General features: G+C 36.5%; 1 protein-coding gene across 1 annotated transcript in view; it reads right to left on the bottom strand.

Annotated features, from left to right (window-relative positions):
* The window catches only part of MARCHF1 (membrane associated ring-CH-type finger 1), a 268,268-nt gene extending 268,055 nt beyond the window's left edge, over positions 1 to 213 (bottom strand). The window contains exon 1 of the mRNA XM_085578847.1: positions 29 to 213. The gene's annotated coding sequence lies outside the window, so the exon portion shown is untranslated. The remainder of the gene's footprint in view (positions 1 to 28) is intronic.
* Between the last annotated feature and the right edge of the window lie 21,696 nt (positions 214 to 21,909).

Raw genomic sequence — 21,909 nt, 5'->3', positions numbered from 1 at the left:
TTATTATCCTACTGTAAGACTTTCATACCTTCTCTCTGTGAGTTCACACAGGCAGCTCCTCATAGCACTGTCTCCTTTTCTCTTCCTTCTTCACAGCTGGCTGGCTCCTACTCGTCCCTATCACAAGTGCCTGACCCTTTCTCTCCCCAGCAGCACATACTGACCCTTCCTGTCCCTAACATGAACACCTGACCCTAGCTCCTTACAACAGCAGAGGACTCTGACTCTGACTCTTACACTCCTCTCGACCAGCTACCCCACTCTTTTATAAACCATCCTTATTGGACACACCTGTGCCCTGTTAAAGGCAAGGCTCTTCCTACTCTTTGGTAATTAGTACAGCTGCAACTCCTCAGGGGTGAGATTGCCTTCAGCACTACCTCTATTCTCTCACAATCCATCCTCCCTCACACAAGTAGCTTTGAAAATTTCCATGACTGTTATACTATCTTCTGCCCATACATAAAAGAAAATTAGTGTATACACTAATTCTTTTAGCCAATACTGTGGACTAAACCACTGAGTGCATGGGTTACAGCATGCTTATATAGGGCTCTTTGATTCTCTGAATCATCAAAACTATTTCCTGAAGAAACAGATAAGTCTGACTGTGGTATGTATAATCCTATCTGGGTAATTTCTCTATTCTATCTAAGGTATAATATGCAGGTGATGTATACATCCATCTACCATCACAAAAAGTAAAACTCACTGGGGTAAGTTCTATGTTAGCATAGCTCCTGGCAACTTCATTTGTTTTGTTCTACCATCTAGAAACATGCAAGACCATGTAATATTTGGATTAGCCCTTTACTCATTCAAGAATGTCCAAAAATTAAATTTCCGTTGCCTATAAGGGACAGGCACAGAAGATCTTTACATCTTTTAAATGCCAAAGTCTCTCCTATTCATTTAATTAAGAAGGTGGACATGCTGTGAGTATACAATGTAACTGGCCAGCTGTTTTGCAGCTGTTGAATTTATCATTTAGGCAGATATGTGCACTCTGGTCTATCTAGAGGTAAGCTTAAATCATCCATACATCAAAATTCCATGCTTTGGTCCTAAACTGGTCCTCACAGCTCCAAACTGTGACACACAGATTCTATTAGGTTGCTCAGGATTACAGTTCCCCAAAAAAAGAAAAATTAAACATTAATGTAGAATGTGAATTCATCTTCTTGACTTTTATTTAATGCAAGAAAAAAAATTTCAATACTGCACATTTATGATAACTTTCAGATGTTGTACTGGGTCTGCTCTTTGCAACTCTGGTGACAGAGCAATGTTTATTCAACAGGAACACTAAAAGCAAACTATTCCTGTGCAACCAATGAAATTGAGTGGGGCTTTTTTCCTAACAGGAGCCCAAATATTAACCTTTGTAATGCTTAGCTCACACAGTTAGGAGAAACCTCTTACTTTGTGAGAAATGTCTTTTTTCCTGCCAGAGCAAAACATTCAGCTGAAAACATCCTTAATAGCTGAGCAGAAATTTTGGTGACAGAAGGTCCATATTAGCTAAACCAGCATTGTTACACTGGGGAGGGCTGCAACTTAGATCCTGCAGAAACTACAAAGGCTTGCAGGCTTAGCTCTTTATTACAGTAAATCTCTTTAAAGCATTTAGAATAGATTATGTTTTTTTAAAGATGCTTTTCACTTTGCAGAAAACCAATCAGGTTTCATACTTTCCTTCAAATCTATCACCTTGGGAGGGGAATTGTAGGTACCTTTGGATTACTTTAGTCATCTTATGGCTCATTGTGATATGACAACACATGACAGATTAAGCTAACAGCACTTGGTATGCCATCTCTATCCTGTTGCATTTCAAAGATTTTATTTTAGCTTTTACTCCTACACAGTACAGAGGATCATGATTCAATCCTAGGCTTGCAAGGTTGGAAGGAACCTCAGGACCTCTCTAGTCCAACCTTCTGCTCAGCAAGCTCCCCTTCTGAACTACATGGTCAGACAATTTTGCTTGGGGTTTTCGTTACACATTCAAGTCTTGAAAACTTCTCAGAGCAGAGACTGCACAACCTCTGTGGGCAGCTGATTGCAGTGCTTGACTTTTCACCGTGAGGGGATAGGTTTTCTATCTATTGCATCCAAGTCTTGAATTTCAACTTACAGTCTTATCTCACATCTCCCAACTTGCCCAGCTGTGAAGAGCTTGGCTCCATCTTGATGACCTCCTTGTGGGTACCAGGCAATTGCTAATAGGTGTTACTCCTCTCTCCAAAGTGTCCTCCAGGCTGAATAAAACACATTCCCCACAACCTCTCTGCACTCCCCAGACATGTTACAGTCACTGCTGGTAAGCTTGAGCTCTCCCCAGGCACTGGTGCCCACATGGACGCAGAGGAGAATGAACAGTCTGAGGTGCCCACAAACCTTTGCAGCTCTGTTCAGAATCCTGGGTCTGAGCCCCTGGCCAGAAAAATACCTCTGAGGATGTGAGGATGACATGGTCAGGTCCATGACCATAGGTCCCCTGCAGGTCCAAGTCCCAGCCCCTTAACCAGAAGTGAGGGCTCCTTGTGTTGGTGCATGGTTCTGACCTGGACCTGCCTTTCCTGCCCCCCTGCACCTTGGCTTTCACCAAACCCACCCTGCAGCCACAGGTCTGTGGGCAGACAAGGAGCTGCACAGGTCACAGGCCTCCAGCCTTCCTCCACATGCCCCCAGTCTCTCACCACCCTCCAGCTATGCCAGTCAGCCTCTCCTCTCCACAGATATTCCCACAAAGGTCCCCATGTCCTCTGGCATCTGCTCCCTGCCTGGGCAGCTCCATGGGCATGCTGTCCACCTCACCTTTGCCCCGTAATGGCAGTGGGAAGCCTTGACTCTGCTGTGTTTTATCCTGGAAGTTTAAAATCTGCTTTTCATCATCTAGAAGTTTGCAAAAATTAAGTGGAGGATCATGGATGAATGGTGGTCAGTAAGGAAGATCATTGATCACTCAGAGGAGCAACAGAAATAATAAATAATATGCTATGTTCACATTTGGACAATTGAAGACTTTGTAAATAACCGCTGAAGATTTTATGTTGTAAATAATCGCTGCAGCTTTACGAGGGTTTTTCTGTACACTTTTTTCAACCATTACTAGTAAGCCTAAGAAACCCATGACAGAAAGAAAAACATAACTCCCAATCAAAGGACAAATTATTCTGAAGAATTAAAAGCTTCAATCAAAATATAAAAGTTAAGTTGCTTTGATCTTGCAATACATTTCTCAGTAGTCCTACAGAACGTCAGTCAATAATGTTACAGAATTTCCCCAAAATAATACATCTCAAAAATGCAGAAAGCAATCTATTCCCTGCAACAGGTCACAGTTCTAATCTGTGGAGAATTTTTTTTTCTCACATCATGCATGCCACTGATACAGGCATAGGTGAATAATGTGGGTAAGATAGCAATATAATCAAGATTTTATCTAGTCCACGAAACAATCTGTGTACTCTTTCAAGTTCAGGCAATATTCTCTAGCTGCTAATCCTTCATTTGGAAAAGAATAAAACTGGTTATCTAGAAAAGATCTTGTATAAAAAATTAAATCTTTCTATTCCGGGCCATGATTTTACTGGGTTTTTTTTGTACTTATCTCACACTTCAGTTAATACAGAACTACAAACATTTGTATTCAGGATTCAAATACCTCTCAGAGAGGATGGTACTGGTCTGAATCCATTTATAACTAGACTACCATGCTATTTAATTTAATTAACTAACCTAATTTGATTATTAAAAAGTTTCTTAGATTTCCTTTTCAAAGTAATATATTGCTACAGAGATTTTTAGAATGCAGGGATTGTTTTAAACATAACATTTCTTACAGATTTTGTTTCCCTTCCTGCACTTACCTTCCTCTTCTCACTCCTATACTTTCTCTGACCTGAAGAGTTTGAAAAAGCATTTTTACTTTAAGAACATAAAATTAAATACTGGTGCCCATTAAATCTAATGTTGAAAATACTACAGATGTCAGTGAAGTACTTCACTTGTCAATGTTTTTGTTCAGCTGAATAGGGAAAGTTTCATTTTTTTCAAACAAGACCAAAATTAAAGTAATTATTTTGAAAGCCCTATAGCACTCCTTAGAAAACAGCTTAATGCTCTGGAAGAACAGAAATATGGTCAGAGGTTAACACTGAGTATTTTAGTCTCCTATAAAATGTCTCCTTTGTGAATTTTTTAAAATAAGCCTTGTACATTTGATTTCCAAAGGATCAGCAGCTCTGCCTACCTTAGCTGGTAACACAGGCCAGTAGGAAGAGAACAGTGGAGCTGAAGAGTGTCTGTGCTCTGCACACCAGAGCTGCTTCACCTTGGACATCATGCCATGAATTACCTGCCCAGTTGTAGCTGGAGGGCATTGTATGGGCTCAGAGATCACAAGTTCCAGTTTAATTTTATCCCAAAGAGGTTCACTGCATGTGGTCCAAGATTGCTGTGAGATGCGAGCCAAGGCTCATAGGGGAGATGAGCAAGAGATGTGTTTCAAAAGCACACTCCTGATCCAAGACCAGACCTTAATGCTAAAAATTCCCCGGTGTGCCTCCATTATCTTTATTTCAGTGGCAAGTGATTAAGTAATTTCATTACATTATTTGTAAGTGATTTGGACCTAGGGGAAGTAAAAGATTCCTAGTGTCAACATGCAGAGTAATAATAGTACACAGTATTAGCACTTTTCAGGGCACTTGTAGAACAGAACAAATTTTATACATCTAAAGTGCTTGAATTTCTCTCCCATGATGGTGTCAAGTATCATCAATATATTATTCATGGGGGGGAAAAAGCAAACAGTTACTAGAGTAATGAAGAAAAATTTTTTAATAATTTTAATCTTTTTACCATCTACTGTGCATCTGGAACGTACACATTATTCAGTTATTTATTTTACATTCCTACTACACCTAAAAATATACAAACATATATATTGTTCCCTGACACTTATATTGACATCCTGTTTTACCATTAAGCCATGTAGGAAGAGAGAGAAAATACATTATTTCAAGGAAGTAGGTAGTCAAAGAGAACTTTGCATTATATTGAAAAGATATATGTGGTCATCAACACTAAAGAGTGGAAAAGATCATCAATTAAACATCTACATTTTCAAAGTATAAATTTTAAAACCCAAAAATTGTTTAAATGAAGATTGAAAATCTCAACAAACAGACAGTGAAATATATTGTAATGGAAAAAAGAATACAAAAAAAAAAAAAAGGGTGTGTCATGAAGGCTGAAGAGGAAAAGTGAAAGTAACTACAGAACAAGCTCGATTGGACTGTGTGAGAGAAACTAAAATAAAGTGGTTAATTTACTAAAGAAAATAATAAGAAAATAAGATATGGGTCATTTTTTCAGTAAAAACAGCCTAGAACCTGAAGTTAATTGAGGTTTATGATTTGTACTAAAATGAAAACTTTTCTTCAGTTTTTCTCAAGGATTATGGTGTCCAATGGGGTATCAAAAGTGTAAGGGCAAATATGTTTAATAATACTGAAAACAAAATTATAGTACAGTAAAATCAAACTGAAGAGAACTTTATGTCTCCTGACTATACCATAGATTCTCTATCTCAAGTTAATAAATGAATCTAATATAATTTTAAATCACCTATTAAGGCTAATAATAGATCTACCAAATTAGGAACTAGGTATAGAACTAATGAACAAAAAGCATAGAAATTATAGATGAAAAAAGGAAATGTGATCCTGACAGCTGCATGTCTTGTTACAAGACCTTAGTAGTAGGCAAGTCTCAGATATATTATGTGAAGTAATACTCATTGTACATATAAAAGTAAATAGGAAAAAAAGGATTATGTATTATCACTTTTTATTGCTATGACAGATTAATCAAGCATCTTTGTTTGATAAACTAATCTTCTAAACTAAGAAAATTCAAAACCATCCTGATGATTCTTAGGTATTTGTTGTGATATGGTGTGGGAATTTCTAGCTGCATACAGGAAGGTGGAATTGTTAGAATAGGAAACAGAGATCATGCCTGGGATAGGATTGTCATTAATTTGGTGGAAAAGGCAAGTAAGGGGGAAAAATGTGTATAGGGAAGAAGGAAAGCATGAGAAAGTAAAAATAGATTACTTATAAGTAATTGGTTGTAAGTAAAGCCACTACTGCATCTGGTTTGTGCTATAAAATTAAGGCATTATTAAATTAAAACATCAGTGGTACATCAGGTTGCTTTGAGCAAACCTGTATTAATTACCTCAGTCAGCCAGAGCCTCTTTTGGGACACAGTAAAATATGCCATTTGAAATGAAGCCTCAGTTTTACTAAAAGTATTAAAATCTATTTATATTTTGATTATAAGATATTTATAAGGCCAGGGAAGAATTTTTTCAGGGACAATTTCACATCATTCTTCAAGCAATAACTTGCTTGTAAATAACTATCTTTGACTTCATCTCACTGTAACTTATGCTGGAGTAATGTATGCAGAACACTGTTTAGTAAATATGAAAAAAATTATTTAATCATCTAAACTTTTATATGCTTTTTCTTGGACTGTGTCTGAAATTCAAAAAGCTGCCTTCTTATCAATGAATTTATAAAAATTAATTCTGGAGAATTCTGTAGCCTACCTACTAACATCCTACTCCCCAAATCATAAAGCTGCAACCAAGCAGAGATTCCTTCCTGAAATGCAGCATTTGGTGAAAAGCAAATACCAAAGAGAAAATACATGTTGTTGATGTATTGAAGAAAGACCTCATCAAGGGGCAAAACTATTCAAGAATAATTCTCAAGGCTGCTATTCCATATGGCTTTTTTCTTACTGCTGTTTAACATTCTCATTTTCCTTAAGAGAGGTAGATGGAAAAATACAGAAAGCACATTTGTCTAGTTGAAAAATTGTCATCCCTTCAAGACCATTTTGGCATGTAGCTTTTTTAAGCATTTCCTATTAAATTGTGCTCCATATAACAAAATATATATATTAGCAATACAAGCAGGTGTTGAAGAAGGCATAAAAATTAAAATGCTGCCCAACAACTGAGTGATTTCTGGGGCTATGTGCAGGGGAAAAACAAGCAAAATATTTTTAAAATAAATTTTACACAACCATAGGATCATTTAGGTTTGAAAATACCTTGGAAATCAAGTACAACCATAAACAACACTGCCAAGACCACCACTATATTGTCCCTAAGCACCAGCTCTACTATACAACTTTTAAAAACCTCCAGAGATGGTGACAGATCTACATTTGTAGTTAAGACAACTGTAGTAAAGCTAAAAAAAATCTTTATTTTCTTGGTCAATGACTTTTCTCTAATTTTTTTTTAGTTTATGCTAAATAGCTGCTACACAAGGGAATTTGCTCCTAGATAGGAGATGTATATTTGCTTGGAAAAGACAGTGAAAGTTGCAAAATGTGCGGAAATATTTGCCCTCACTTTTTCAAATAAAACAGTTTAATCGAAAAAGTCACAGTCCTTATTTATCACTTACCTGTATTAACCACCTCATCTTAATGCCAACACAAGCTATATACTGTACATTTTAATCAAAAGATGGTCTTAGTTATTTTTACCTCCCAAAATGTATTGTTCTAGTCACCTTTATTGGGACAGGAAAAGGGCAGGAGTAGGTACAGCTGTGAACAACAGTTTTATTCACAGCATACTGTAATACACAAGGGGATTAACCAATTCTTTCCTAGAAACTTAAATTAGTGCAGATCATTGTCATTAAAATTATAATTAGCCAAGGCACATATTCCTGGTAATATTCTAAGGCATTTTGCTCCTGACTTTTTCCAGACCCTCTGGCAAAATAACACAACACTATAAGTTTAGGAAAAAAATATGGAGAAAAAAATGTGTATTATTTATAGAATCCTGAAATCACCTGCTAAAAAATATTAGAGCCTTGTGGGGAAAATACATTTTCCAGTTCATTATTCCTGGGGACTTTCAAAAATTTATCACTCAAGTCAGGACAAAATATACTGTATAAGCCTCCTGCAAATATATAAACTGCTTTAGATAGGACATATATATAGTAAGTATATTCTGTATTCTTTCAGTAAGGATACAATGCTTTTCACCTCAGTAAATCTTCTTGGGTAGCAACAAGATATAACAGATAGAGTTATTCTGTCAGACATAAAAATGGTGTGAGAACTGAAAATCTATGCCTTCTGCAATTTATGATTGCTGCCTAGCAGAACCATGGATACTTCAAGAAGATATTCAGTCTCAAAGTACTTTAGAACTTTATAAAGTTTCCTTGAACGTCATAAGATCCCTCAGAAAAAAGTAGTTTCTTTAGGGTATTTGCATGTTCTCATCCTTAGGAATTTTGTCTTCTTGTTTAACAGCTAGTTAGTATCAGATCTATAGAAAACTGCTCATACATAATGTTTTTGCTGGGATTTCATGGCAAATGGAGGAGGAAAATAAGCCTTAGGTATGTTATTTAAATTGGCTTTTTTTTCTTCTTCTTGGTGAGTTTTTTAAAGCTTGCGTGGGATCTTGTGAGATATGGGAAAAAAACTGCAAAGCAACATAATGATTCATCATGGAAAGCAGAGTTCATCCTGCATACATGAAAAAAACAGTAGGTGACTTTTCACACACATACTTCCTAATAAGCATTACTTATGCCAACCATTCTAATTCTTAATCACGCTAAATATGCACAAACAAAAGTAGTGCTCCCAGGATATCTAGGTTTTGGTTCTTTGTGTGTTCAAAGAGAATATAGCAGTGACATTTGTACATTCACTGAGGTGCCAATAATAACTTCAACTTCAGCTGACAATAAGTCAGAAAAAATATGAAAACAGTTCTGTCTCCTATCTCAAGCAGAACAGAATGGTAGGAAGAAGTCATTGAGTTCAAAATTATTGCCTTTAATGCTGTGTGTTATCTAGTGCATAGCAGAAGGCACTTGAAAAACACCAGGGCAGGATTGCAAAAGAAGGTGAAAAAGTGAAGTGATGAGATTTTGCTGTCAAGGAAATGACCGACATCATGACCTTGTTCCATAGGGAACATGGGAATTCTTACAAGCATCTGGGTAAAACAAGAAATGGTGCATAAGGCAGCCCTTTTGTGCAAAGCAGATGCTAACCCAGAAAATCCCATGCTAAGTTTTTTTCTTCAGGTTCATTTCTCACAGGATGCACCTACACACATGCATGCATATATTCACACACATAAGAACCATTTCTGAGCTCACAGGAAACTCCTTATGGTTTTAAATCTCTATATTGAACCTCAAGGCATATTGCATCTTTACAACAGATGAAAGGAGAAATAGATGTAGTTCTCCACTTCAGAGCGGGGAAAGCAGAGAAACATTTTGTGACAGTTTAATTTTGCAGCATGAGTGTGAAAATGGTGTGAGAAAGATCTGACTCACATATTTTTTTGAAAAATCCCACCTTGTAAAAATTAAAACAATGACACACACATTTACAGTAGTTATCTACAGAAGTAGTCTCATGGAGCTTTTTTGGACTGGAAGCAAAAAAAAAAAAAAGACATAAAAGGGAAAGAAGAACGACCCTTTGTACTCTACAAGTTCTTCACTGTCTTGGGCCATGCAGGATGGCATACCGACCAAAAGAGATTACACACCTACTCAAGAGAAAGCAGTCTAGAATCAAGACTAGAATTTGGGAATAAATACTAATTCAAAAAAATAATATTTTTTTGTACTGTTCCATTGAAATGTAGTTGTACTTCTCTTGTTTGTTCACAAGCTACCCTAAAACAAAAGAACCAAATATGTACATTCAATAAATCTTTTCTGTGCTCTACCTGATTCTTTCATAGGTAGCTGAGATAGTGGGGAACCTACCATGCAACTAATTTCATTCATCTAGAATAACATTCTTATCTCTCTTGAGAAAGAGCATGAAGGCAAATCAACAAGTTTTCAAAATCCCATAAATGCTTCACATAATCAGAAAACTTCATTTTAATACAGGTCTGAAGAAGGCTGGCACAAGTTCCTATGCCATTCCTGTTAATAGAAAATTTAAGTGTAAGAGAAACCATTCTTTGTTGAATAATTTTTGCACAGTAAATATTTCAACTTTTGTAAGTGAAAGCTACAAACAAGCTTAGAAATGTAAATTGTCTTACTGAAGCCAGTAATTTCTGTTGCTGTTCAGGAGAGTTATCATCTCAATATCTTGTCTCTCTATTATCTTTTTCCAGGTTAGATTCTTTGGCTTGATTTTAACACTGTAGGTGGGGTGATGGAAGAAATCCAATCAAGATGCTTAAAATACTGTATAATTACTTTGGGTAGTTCTTACCCCTATAAATTGGTGTTATAATGCATCTAAAATATCTCACAGGATTCGGAGCATTTTGGACCATCTCCATCCTGGTCCCCTGGGATAGGTGACATTTCCAAGATTGTGCATGTATGCCTTATATCCCCTGAGCTATATGACATTCCTAACATTCTGTGTCAACAGTATGGCATTTGGATATTTCTAAATGGATAGCTAAATGGGCAGTGCAAGAAAAGACTACCTGCACCAGACAACAACTTAAGGGAATTCCTTTCTGCCGGTCCACTCAACATTTAGCTTACTGTTAAATTTTAGCAGAAATCTGAAGCCCTGATGTTGCACTACATCTTGCCATCCAGATCAGTCTTTTACTTATGGGTGCAGGTTGGAGAAAAGTAATTGCATCCAGCAAGTGTGGAGCAGAGGAAATGCGGTGCAGGCTCTGCAGCTCGTGCCAGCAAATGGATGTGGAACTCATCCAGGCACTTTCTTCCACAGCACAAACCGCTCCCCTGATTACCTCATCTCATGTGAAAAGGCAAAATGAGCCAAGATAGCCTGTATTCTTTGCACAGGCTGACATAAAGATCTCTTCCTGCATATGTAGTCACAGTTTGAAAGTTGATATTATAATTTTTCATGGCCTGTTTAACAGAGGTTTCCTGGTGCTTCCTAGTGTAGACAACTTTTGTAATCAAATGGACATGGGGAAGAAAAAACCAGGGGTAGATGATAAAACTATTTGAGTATATGTTCCAAGAATGTAGAAAGCTCTTAGTCTCTGCAAACATATAAAATTAGTCAGAATGTCTAGATTAGGGTGGGTTTTTTAAATAGAAGGAAAGAAAATGTAGTTACAACAAATATTTAGCAAACTGCTGCAATATAATTATCATTCTCTGAATGCTCAGTTTTAATGAACACAAGGAACACCTGCAACCAGTTGGATACAAGCCTAATCAATTACAAAACACTAAAGATATATTTTCCTTCTCATTTTCCGTTGCTTACAGAAACAAGGCTCTGAAACAAGGCTGAGCAGACTCTCTCATGCACAACATCCTTCAAACTTTGTGTTAATCACAAGATTTGCATCAGTTGTGAGGCTTTGTTCTCAGCACTTTCAGCTCCATTAACATGAAAAACGATGTGAGAATGCACAGTTCCTGACACTGATAATGTTTTACAGTTATCACACATCAAAACACAGACCAGGCACAATTGTGTATAAGAACTACTGAATTATTTTCTAGATAAGGTAGAGTGACAGGTAGTACAAATAACTCATTATTTACATACCTGTCTGACATTATGATGTTGATTTAGAGAGTTAAAATTTCATTATAGATAGGGTTTTCCCCCCACAATGCATTACTCCAATATTTTAGCAGAACAATAGATTTCACACTTCAAAGGAATTAGTAGTAAAATGCTACATACACTGAAATGGAAATTACTGTATAACAGAGGGGAGCAGGTCTTCAACATAACTCTGCTGATAAAATCTGCCCTATATTTCAATGATGTTTTCTACTAAAGAATGAAGATAACAGGGAAAAGAGGAAAACGAGCACTGTGGTTATTGGTGGAGAATGGTAAGGCAACCAGTAATAAAAACAAAAAGAGTTTATAAAGGAGGTAAAAGGAAGATAACGGGCAGAACCTTGATGAAGAAGTTAAGACAAGCAATAAAGACACAAAACAAAAAACAGAGAATGAAAAATCATGGTGAGGAAAAACATAAAAAGTCCAGGAAAAAAAGAAAATGAGGAAACTGAGAGGCAACAGAAAAGAGCAGTTGGAAATAGAGTGGGCAGCATGGGTGATACCAGGAAGGCATGGAAAGATTGGGGTAAAAATGAAACAGGAAGGAATGAGGGGAGTGAACAGGGAAATGGGCTATAAGTGTGAATGAAAGATGAGCAAGAACCAAGATGGGTACAGAAAGCAGGACAGAGATACAGAGGCTATGGAAGGGTCACAGATACCTAAGGGAGCAATCAAGGGGGAAAAAAAAAAAGAATGTGTAGGGGACTTCTAAAAATGCTAGTGGTAACAGATAGAGCAGGATGGTCATCAGCTTGATTTCAGATCATGCTTTAGACTTCTGTTGCCTTCTTTTTTTTCTTTTTGTTGTCACCTTTTTCCTGTCTAGCAGGATAGATGCACACTAAGCCAATGTGTTTATATCTGAGTAGATATAAGGGATTTCACACAAGAGATAACAGGAGGGCTACTTCTATCAAATGCACAGTTGAATGATTCCATTTTCTGTAACAGTGTGCCAAGATTTAGTTGTTTCAAGTTTTGTGAGAACAGATTGTTCTCAACATTCAAAAGGAGAGGAAATAGACAAGGCAGATTGTACTCTGCTTACCAAACCATGCTTCTGTTAAATACTCTGTTAATGTCTCCTGGGGTTGTTCAGGTAATGTGTTCAGTATTTAAACTTCAGTATTTAAAGTCTGTATGTGTCAAATTTGGATGCTGCTTGGGAAAATTATAATCAAGATGAAGGAATAATACAACTCCAAATGAATGACCACATAGATCTTCATCTATTAAATGCGATGAGCATAAAAATACTTTGTCCCTCTGGTGATATTATGGATTGTCAAAACAATTAGTTATGATTACATGGGTCAAACCATAAGTTTATTCACTTCTCAAGATAGCCAAGTATTCTTTGTATTTTTAATTAAAATAATTAAAATGCTGTCCCTTAAATTGACTTAAATAGTGTTGTATTATTGATAGAATTTATAATAAGTCATCTCTTTCCATTTGGATTCTATGATATGCCTGGTAAAGTTATAATTCTTCATTGCTCTGACGTTATATCTAACATTTTAGTATGCAAAATGATGGTGTTTTCAGCATTATATAATCCAGTAAATAAATTGTAATTGTTTGTAGGTGGTCTTTTGTTATTTGTCCGTGAAGTTCAATGTGAAAATGAGCTGCACACTGACATAAGAGCAATCCACTCTGGGTGCGCTTTTGGATAATCTTGGATTCCCTACATTGCTTTACTTTACACACATATTGAAGAGCAACATTTACTTTCTTGTCCTTAACTCCTCAGTTGAAGTGCTACAATTGTTTGACCTTTGTTGGTCTGTCTTCCACCTGTGTATTTTTAAGCAAACTGCTGCTGAAGTGCGTGTTGAACTTAACACACTTAAGTGCTGGGCTTGCAGAGGAAGAGCTCTACTGACTATTGATCAGTATAAGCCTACACTTAGAATTAACCTACTCATCAAAGCTGCTCTTCATTACAAACTAATTTTTTATGGATTTTAATGGCAATTTATTGCTGGATATGTTAAATAAAAAAGGTAGGCTCATATTACATGTAACAAGATTATTCTATCCTAGTTTATACTTAATATGGTAAAAACATATTTCTGTTTTAACTTTAGGAATTAAGATATAGCTCATTACAGTAATACAGGACATCCACTCTTCAAATTTGATTTGGTTCTGGTCACAGAATATGCTGAGCTGGAAGGGACCCACATCAAGTCCAACTCTTGGCCCTGGCACTGGACACCCCAAGAGTCACACCATGTGACTGAAAGCATTTTCCAAACACTTCTTAAACTCTGTCAGATCTGGGACTGCTGCCACTTCCCTGGGGAGCCTGTTCCAGTACCCAACCACCCACTGCATGAAGAAGCTTTTCCTAATATCCAGCCTAAACCTCCCCTGAGACGGCTTCATGCCATTCCCTCGGGTCCTGTCCCTGGTCACCACAGAGGAGAGATCAGTGCCTGTCCCTCCTCTTTCCCTCACAAAGTTTTAACTGCAGTGAGGTCTCCCCTCAGCCTCCTTTTCTCCAGGTTGAACAGACCATGCGACCTCAGCCACTGCCCATTCAGCTTCCCCTCAAGGCCCTTCAGCAAATTTGTTGCCCACCTTTGGCTGCTCTCTGAAGGTTTAAGGTCTTTTTTTGTATTGTGGAGCCACTGCCCACTTCCATAAGCTGTGATGTACCTGGAGACAGAGCTATGCACATGGATGGAGCATCTCTCACCTGTGAGAGCTGGGAAAGAGCTTTGTTCTCCTAACTCTCCTACTCCGACTGCACAATCAACAGAACAAATGAGGACTAGAAATAAGTACTAGGGATGTTTGGGGTATTTGGGCTGCATCAGCAAATCTGTGCAGTGAATCTATGTGTGAATCCATCTGAAAATTCCCTGTAAAATTGTTTCATAGGTTCTTACTTGCTTATCTGTCAGTTAGAAGAGTGTCAACTATATACATTTTGTTTGGTCTCTCAGGAAACCTGTGTTGAGCTCTATTCTGAATCTAGGTTTTAAATAGGCCAAAATATGCATGTGATATAATTATTTTAACCAAGTACTGTCTTTATTCAGATGTATTTTTTTGCTTATGACCTTTCCCAAGAAACACATAAATATAATACCAGGCAAACTTTATATCAGAAGTTACAATTTCTATCCAGTGTACTTAAAATTAATTAAATTACAAAAAGTGCAATAAGCTTCTCCATGAAATTCACAGATGTTTTTAAAATACTTTTTTCGCCATGTGAATTTTTGGTTCCATTTATTTTTCTGGTATTCCATTTTAAAAATGGGAATTTCATCTCAAATATTGGATATACTTGTATAAACATTCATTTAAGACTGAGGAGAAATTAACCCAATTCTTTCAGAAAGCTAGCTATAGAGAAATAATTACTCAGAATTTAACTGCTTGTCATGGTGCAGAGCCCTGCAAAATTCCCAGCTGCATAAATCTGTGTATAAATCAATTTCAGAATAATTAAACAGCTCTGTTATTTTAGCCAGAGTCCTCTGGGACAAGTTTGAGCCAACAGCAATATTTGTTTTTTTGGTAAGTTTCTCTCAGTATTTTTCTAAGGAAAATTTTAACTGATGCTTTACTACTCTGTTGTTAGTTGTGGTTTTGCATGCTAAGGATTCTCTCTTCGAAAAAAAAAAGCATATAAAAATTATTTGCCTTACCTAGGTGATTTCAAATCAATCTGAACTAAATGTCTTACTATTCAGTCATTAATAAGATTTTGATACTAAACCCATTAAGATATGCAACTTAATTTGTCCAAAGTATTTTCTTACTTTAAAGCTGATGTATCTGCCTCCTTCTCAGGCTCAGAAATATGCTGCTACAGTGAAATGTTGTTCCCAGATTCCTAAGGAAAGGAAGCAGGATGCAAAGCTGGACTGCAATGCCATTAGTTAGACAGTCTGGTGCCATGCAGACAACTGGTTCAGAAAGATCCACCAAAGCAATGACACAAGCATGTTTTCTCCACATGTGTTCTGTGAAGACTTTTTTTCCAGGCTATGTCTCAGCCTGGTAAGAAACAGTATTAGGACTCTGAGTGAATAATTGGTATTATTTTTTCTATAAGATGGTTTAAATTCAAACCAGTGTGATGAATGTCTCTGTTCAGCTAGTTGTGTGAATTCAAATGTTGAACTACAGAATTTAATCTTAAAATTAGATTATGCAGAAAACTTGCAGTGACTACTTAAATTGTGTGCTATCCAAGTTGTCAAAAAGAAGATTTACCATGAGATTTTTATATCCTGTCTGGATTAATTGTGTAAAACAGTCTGACCAGCTTTAAAATTCCTCACCAGGATCTTAAAAAACCTTCTGGCAAAGACCTTGGGATAGATAAAACATGTTCAAAAGAGATGGATTTATACAAAGTTCCAAACAGGAAATCAGTCTTGAAAAGAATGTGCAGCAGAGAAAAATATGTCTCTAAATCCCACTGTTCATTTCTCAAATATATTTAATATTAGCCATTCTGCTGCAATATAATTTAGACAACTCATACATCAGTTTTTGTTACTTAACCATCTTTCAGGCTTACTATGTTCCTAAAGATCAATAAAAAATCCTTTGTTTTGAAAACTCTATCCAAAGTCTCTGCCACTTCAAAGTCATTACAACTCCCTGAAAGAGAGCCTGCAGTGGTAACTGAAACAGGTTTTATCTGTCAGGTTCATCCCATAGAAAATCCCTGTGTCTGTCGGTGCCTTTATAGGTCCAAGTCATAAGTATACACAATCATCCATTTCTTTTTTGATGCTCTGGATTTGGAAAATCTGCTACAGAACAAAACAAAACAAGGGCAGAGGAGGAGTTCTAATCTGACTACAGAAATTTTAGCCCTGAGTGTGTTTTCATGGGTGATGTAAATAACTGAAGTCATTAAATTAATATTTTGACCAGTTACTTTCTATTTTGTCTCTTATTTACGATTTCACATGATATCAAACTTTAACTTAATACTTGGCCTGTAAAATATTTTGATGAGATATTTATGGGACTGGCTTCAGTATTAGTCATCAAGTAATCATTAATTCACCTTGTGTAAGCAAATTATAAAAGTGAAAATTTTTTTGTTATTATTTTTGTATGTATACACACACTTATGAAGTGGGTTAGCATAACTGTATTTCATCTCTTCATGTGATGGACATATAGAAAAAAAATTGAGTGTTAATATACTAGAAAGTTTAATAAATTTATACTTCCTTTCTGCAATCCTCCTCAAAATTCTACTTAGAATGAAAAACTATTAAACTTTGGAGATTGCTTCCCTATGAGATTTTTCCATTACTTTTCACCATTTTATTTCAGCTGAGATATTAAATCTCTCTCTCAGTGAAAGTCACCACATCCATATTCCTCCAAGTTTTGCAGTGCATTAGGAATTTTCTTCTTCTCCAAATATATTGTGCCACAAAATCATGATCCTTCAAATGTGCTGTGGTTCCTAAGGAGATGATGGCAGGTGCAGATACAATATCCTGGCTGAGAGGCAATGCCCCTGCTCTCAGCATGACTACTGAGGTGCCTGTGGCTCCTGGCTTTGCTCAGATTGCAGTGTCCCTGCATCTTGCAGGAGGACTGTGTGGCAGCCTCCTGCTCTGTGCTGGTGTTGTGCTCTCTGAAGAGAAAAACACTGTTTCTTTATTGGAGTAGCAGTATCTACTGCACATTGCAAGCTGTGAGCACCATTATACTGGCATGACCACATAAAGCTGTTCTATTCAGCTCTGCAGGTTATGTGTCAAATGGTCCTGTTCACACTGGTATTTAACACAGGTTGTTTCATAAAAGCTCAGTGGAATCTGGAGAATCTTTATGCTGTGTAAGTGCAAGATAGCAATAATATGGTTTTTAAAGCCACATGCAGATCTTACTCTTGATGATGCTGAAATAATTGAGAATTTGCCATGTTTTGATGGGACTAGAATGGGGCTTATGCTAAGCAGAATAAAGTTATTTAAATGTTCTAAGGTTATTTCAAATTTACACTCTCATATTTCATGACAAATTTTAACTACAAGGAAGCCTATGTACATCACATTCTAAAACACTGGAGTCTGACAGGAGTGCCTGTAGGAATCCTTTCTTGCAGAGGGCAAGGTAAATAAGGAGCATCATTCATCTGGATAACAGGGGGTCAGGAAGATGAGGTTTCTGTGTCAGCCTCAGAACATGAAGGTTTTGAATCTAGGCTAGGTCTCTGAATAATCATATTGGTTGAAGTCAGGAAAACTATCCAGACACATACTCTTTAGATACGTAACTTGTGTTCACTGACATGGCCTTCTCAAAACATTGCAGTCTGTGTCTTCCATTCAATCCAAGTGCCAAAGGATGAGCTACTTAGGACACTGCTGAAATGTACTAGTCACTTAAACATGGCACCAGCTGCCCTGGATGAGGAGGAGCACAGTTTGCTGAATCAGAAAAACTGTTGTTCCCCCCATACATATTTTCTGTTTCCTCATTCTTAGTAAAGTTGGTAAGTATTAAGGGAAGGGGCACTTGCTTACTTTTTTTGCAATAAGTGTGTGATTCAGTGCACATTTTCTTTTCACAAAGACAGTTATGAATTATAATCAGACCCAATCTTCCTACCAGTAAAGGAGACCTGAGGAGGAGCTATGTAATTATAATTTAAGTGGGAGAGGAAATTAAACATTCATGCTAAGTTCTGCATTTCATAGCTTTCCAATGTTTGACTTTGCAGACTTGATGTGTACTTTATCTTTAGACATGTATGCTACAAAACACTATACTGAAAGTTCAGATCCTTTCATGTACCACATTGACACCTATATATTTCATTACTATATTATGTAACTTTTAAAACACTTCACAGATCTTTCCTACTTGATCAGATAAAACAACTTATAACAATAGTAAATTTTATTTGCTTTAGAGTAGTAGACTATTTACTGTAAACCAGTCATAAAAAGGAGATGATTCTCTATACAATAAAATACTCCCTTGAAGCAAAGAAATGACAACTGAAAATTCAGGCTACATACAGATTTTGGATGTGAATATTAAATGCAGTAATGAGCCTTTTTGCTGATTTTAACCCAGACTCTAGCCTTTCTGAGCATTTTTTCTTTTGCTGATTCCTTACTCTAATCTCAACACTTCTCATTTCCATCTCTGGATCAGGACATATAGCCTCTCCTACTCCTGCTTCCAAACCTAAGCATCTCATGCTCTTCTCTTCCTAGCACGGGCTGCTTACAGGACCTATTTTGCACTAAACCATTAACATACCATGGTGTTTTTGTCAATATAAACCTTTCTTTCTCACCTGTTTTGCTCTTTTCTTCCTTATGGCAGTATGATAAGAGGGTCTTTTCTCTAGTGAAACTTAAGGAGATGAGTAAAAGCAGGGAATACAACTGCTTGTTTTCAAGTGTTCAATAATGTGATTTGCTACAGCTATCAGAACAACTTTGATAAAAATCTTGCTCAGCGCCTACATTCCTGAACAAGAGCTTGTTCACTGTTGGCAATCATTCATTCAATCATTCATCATAACATTAAACAGATCTTTAATGAATATGTTTCAAAAAGGTTATTTTTAGACTAAAAGGCTATTTTTGAAAGACTTAACATTAGAAGGAAGAAAGTAAATTGCAGAATAATCTCTTAAATGTCAGGCTTGTGAAATACAGCAGAGCAGTAGTTTTATAGATTCGTGCAAAGAAATGATCTTTCACCAAAAATATGCACAGGCAGATGGAAGTTAGGTGGATTAAAATGAAAACAAGTTCTCTAATCCATTCTCTACTTAAATCTTTGAAAGAAAGGAGCCCCAATCAAGTATAAATTAAGATACTTCCCAAAGGGTTTATAATTGATTTCCAGTTCACTCTGACTTCTATTTTTCAACTATACAGTTGATTATTTACTAACAAAAATATTTTCTTTTACCTACAGGGAGACTATCACTGTAGGGTCACCACCACTCAAGATTAACAGAAATAGTTCACAACATCTCAGAAGCTGGAATTTATATATTTAAGGAATATTTGCCAATTTTCAGGACACAGAGCATCTGTCATTATTTTTACAAAGTGCATATATTTGCCTGTACTATACTTCAAGCTTATAAAATAACTTTGACAGCCTATGTCTACATTTGAGGGTAGAGCCTGGATAATGCAAAAATCACACAACACTGTCCTATTAAGCATCCAGAGGGTTTTTTTTTCCTATCTGAAGAGCACCTACAGGAAGCAAAATATTCTTCTTACATTCCAGGTGTGATGCTTTTGCCTTTGATTACTTAAGACATGGCATAGGAAGATTCAAATAGGATTTTGTTGGGTTTTTTTTCTCACCTCCAGCTAATTTCATGGCAGGTGTATTTAATAAGGCCAAATTTCATAGTCTCCAACAAATTGTACCTCTAGAGAGACGAACATGATTGCAGAACCACCACAATTAACAGAAAGAGTTTCAGGCTGCAAGCATCTCCCACAGTCACATTTTCTGGAATGCTGTGGTAACACCAATATTTCACTTAGATTAAGATTCATTATATCAAACTTTGAATAAAAATGGCTCTGATATCACAGCTTTCATATTGCTGGAACAGAGGAGAGGATTGCCTCTGGCTGTGACAATCTACATATCAGAAATTGATTGACAACACTCATCAAAAAAATATAAATTCACCTAAAAAAGAGCAAGGAATTAAAATGTGGTTTCCTCTTGTATCTATGTAGTCAAGTGCCCTCATATGTAACAGCTGTAAAGGGATACCTTGGAATTCACCTAGGAAAATGTAGGGAATTCAGTTCTGCTGTGTCAGTAAGGAAGCTGAATGCCTTATATGAAGGAATTACCAATATCAGCCCTTTTCCCTGTGTCACAAGTTCCAAAGGAACTCATGGCTGCAGAAACAAAGTGTTTCAAAATGCTCAAAAATGGATTTTACAAGTCATGCTCTGAACCTGAAAAAAATGTGGGAATCTAAAAAATAAAAATATGGAATCACATAATGGTTTGGGGTTTTGTTGCTAGACTGTGTTGGTCAGAGCCTCATCCAGCTTGGCCTTGAACATCTCCAGGATGGGGAGTCCACAACATCACTGAGCAACCTCTCTGGCAAAATAGGAGATATAAATTCTGGAATTTGAATTCTTATGAAGTGAGCAACTAAGCTGCACTGCTAATGAACCCTTCAAAATATAGGTTGATTCAACAGAGCATAGAGGAAAAAAACAGGGACATCACAGTGACAATCTAAAATTTACAATATCAGCTGCTAAGCATTTGTACTAAAAGCTATGAATCAGTTGGGAAAGTTGATGTGACAGGTGTGTTTCAAAGATTTTCCCCTTACATGCAATAAAACAAAAAGATATTTCCTTGGTTTGGTGAAATAAATACAGATGGATAATGATATTAGTAAATATTTTTATGAACTTCCCACTCCCTGAAAAAAACTTATACCACCCTCTGCATCATACTTGGTTGTTGCTTGGAGGTTTTGTTTGGATTTCTTTTCTATTTTTCCTTTCTTGATCCTCACATAATATCATGTTTGTATGGATTTATCAGGCATTATTTCCTCACTCTTCCAAATAAATCTGAGTAAAACAAGGAGCCTGTCAAATGCAGCTGTAACACAGATTTTTTCTTCTAACTGCATCTTCCTTTCTTATAAACAGAAACAGCAATTTGTCACAGTAGAATTTATCTTCATAGCACATGGAACAAATCTGACCATGAATTCTCTTGAGAAATCAGAAATTAACTTTAATGGGCTTATTTCCTTTATTGTTGTCTCAGATAAAAATTAAAATATTGTAGAATTATTCTGTCTGTTTTTGTGGTCACATTCTTTTACCTTAGCTTCCACACTGCAGCTATCTTTTGTATCAGCTTGAACCTCCCTAGCAAAATGGAGCTGGTTCTTTAGATTTGCCTTCTACTTACTTTTGCAATATAAACAGCAAACAGAAAAAACATGTGCTATTTCATTCTTACTCTGACTTTCCTTTCTAGGCATGTTTTTTCTGTATCTCTATTCTGATATTCTGGTATCTAAAAAGATATTCAATTCACCAATTTGATCTTTTTTCCACTCATATATCACTGCTTGCATCATTACCACATGCAAGCACAGTAAGAAAATTGTCAGCCAAACAGGCTTTTTGGCCAACACAGCACAATTCATTCTAAACGTTTTATTAACCTATGAAGTACATTGCACATTATTTTAGAATCAGCAAAAGGTTCTGGCAACATAAAATAATCTAGTTTACC

Source organism: Lonchura striata, chromosome 4 (genome assembly GCF_050655825.1).
Source record: "Lonchura striata isolate lonStrDom1 chromosome 4, ASM5065582v1, whole genome shotgun sequence".
Taxonomy (NCBI): Eukaryota; Metazoa; Chordata; class Aves; order Passeriformes; family Estrildidae; genus Lonchura; species Lonchura striata.
This window is presented reverse-complemented; position numbering and strand designations above follow the sequence as displayed.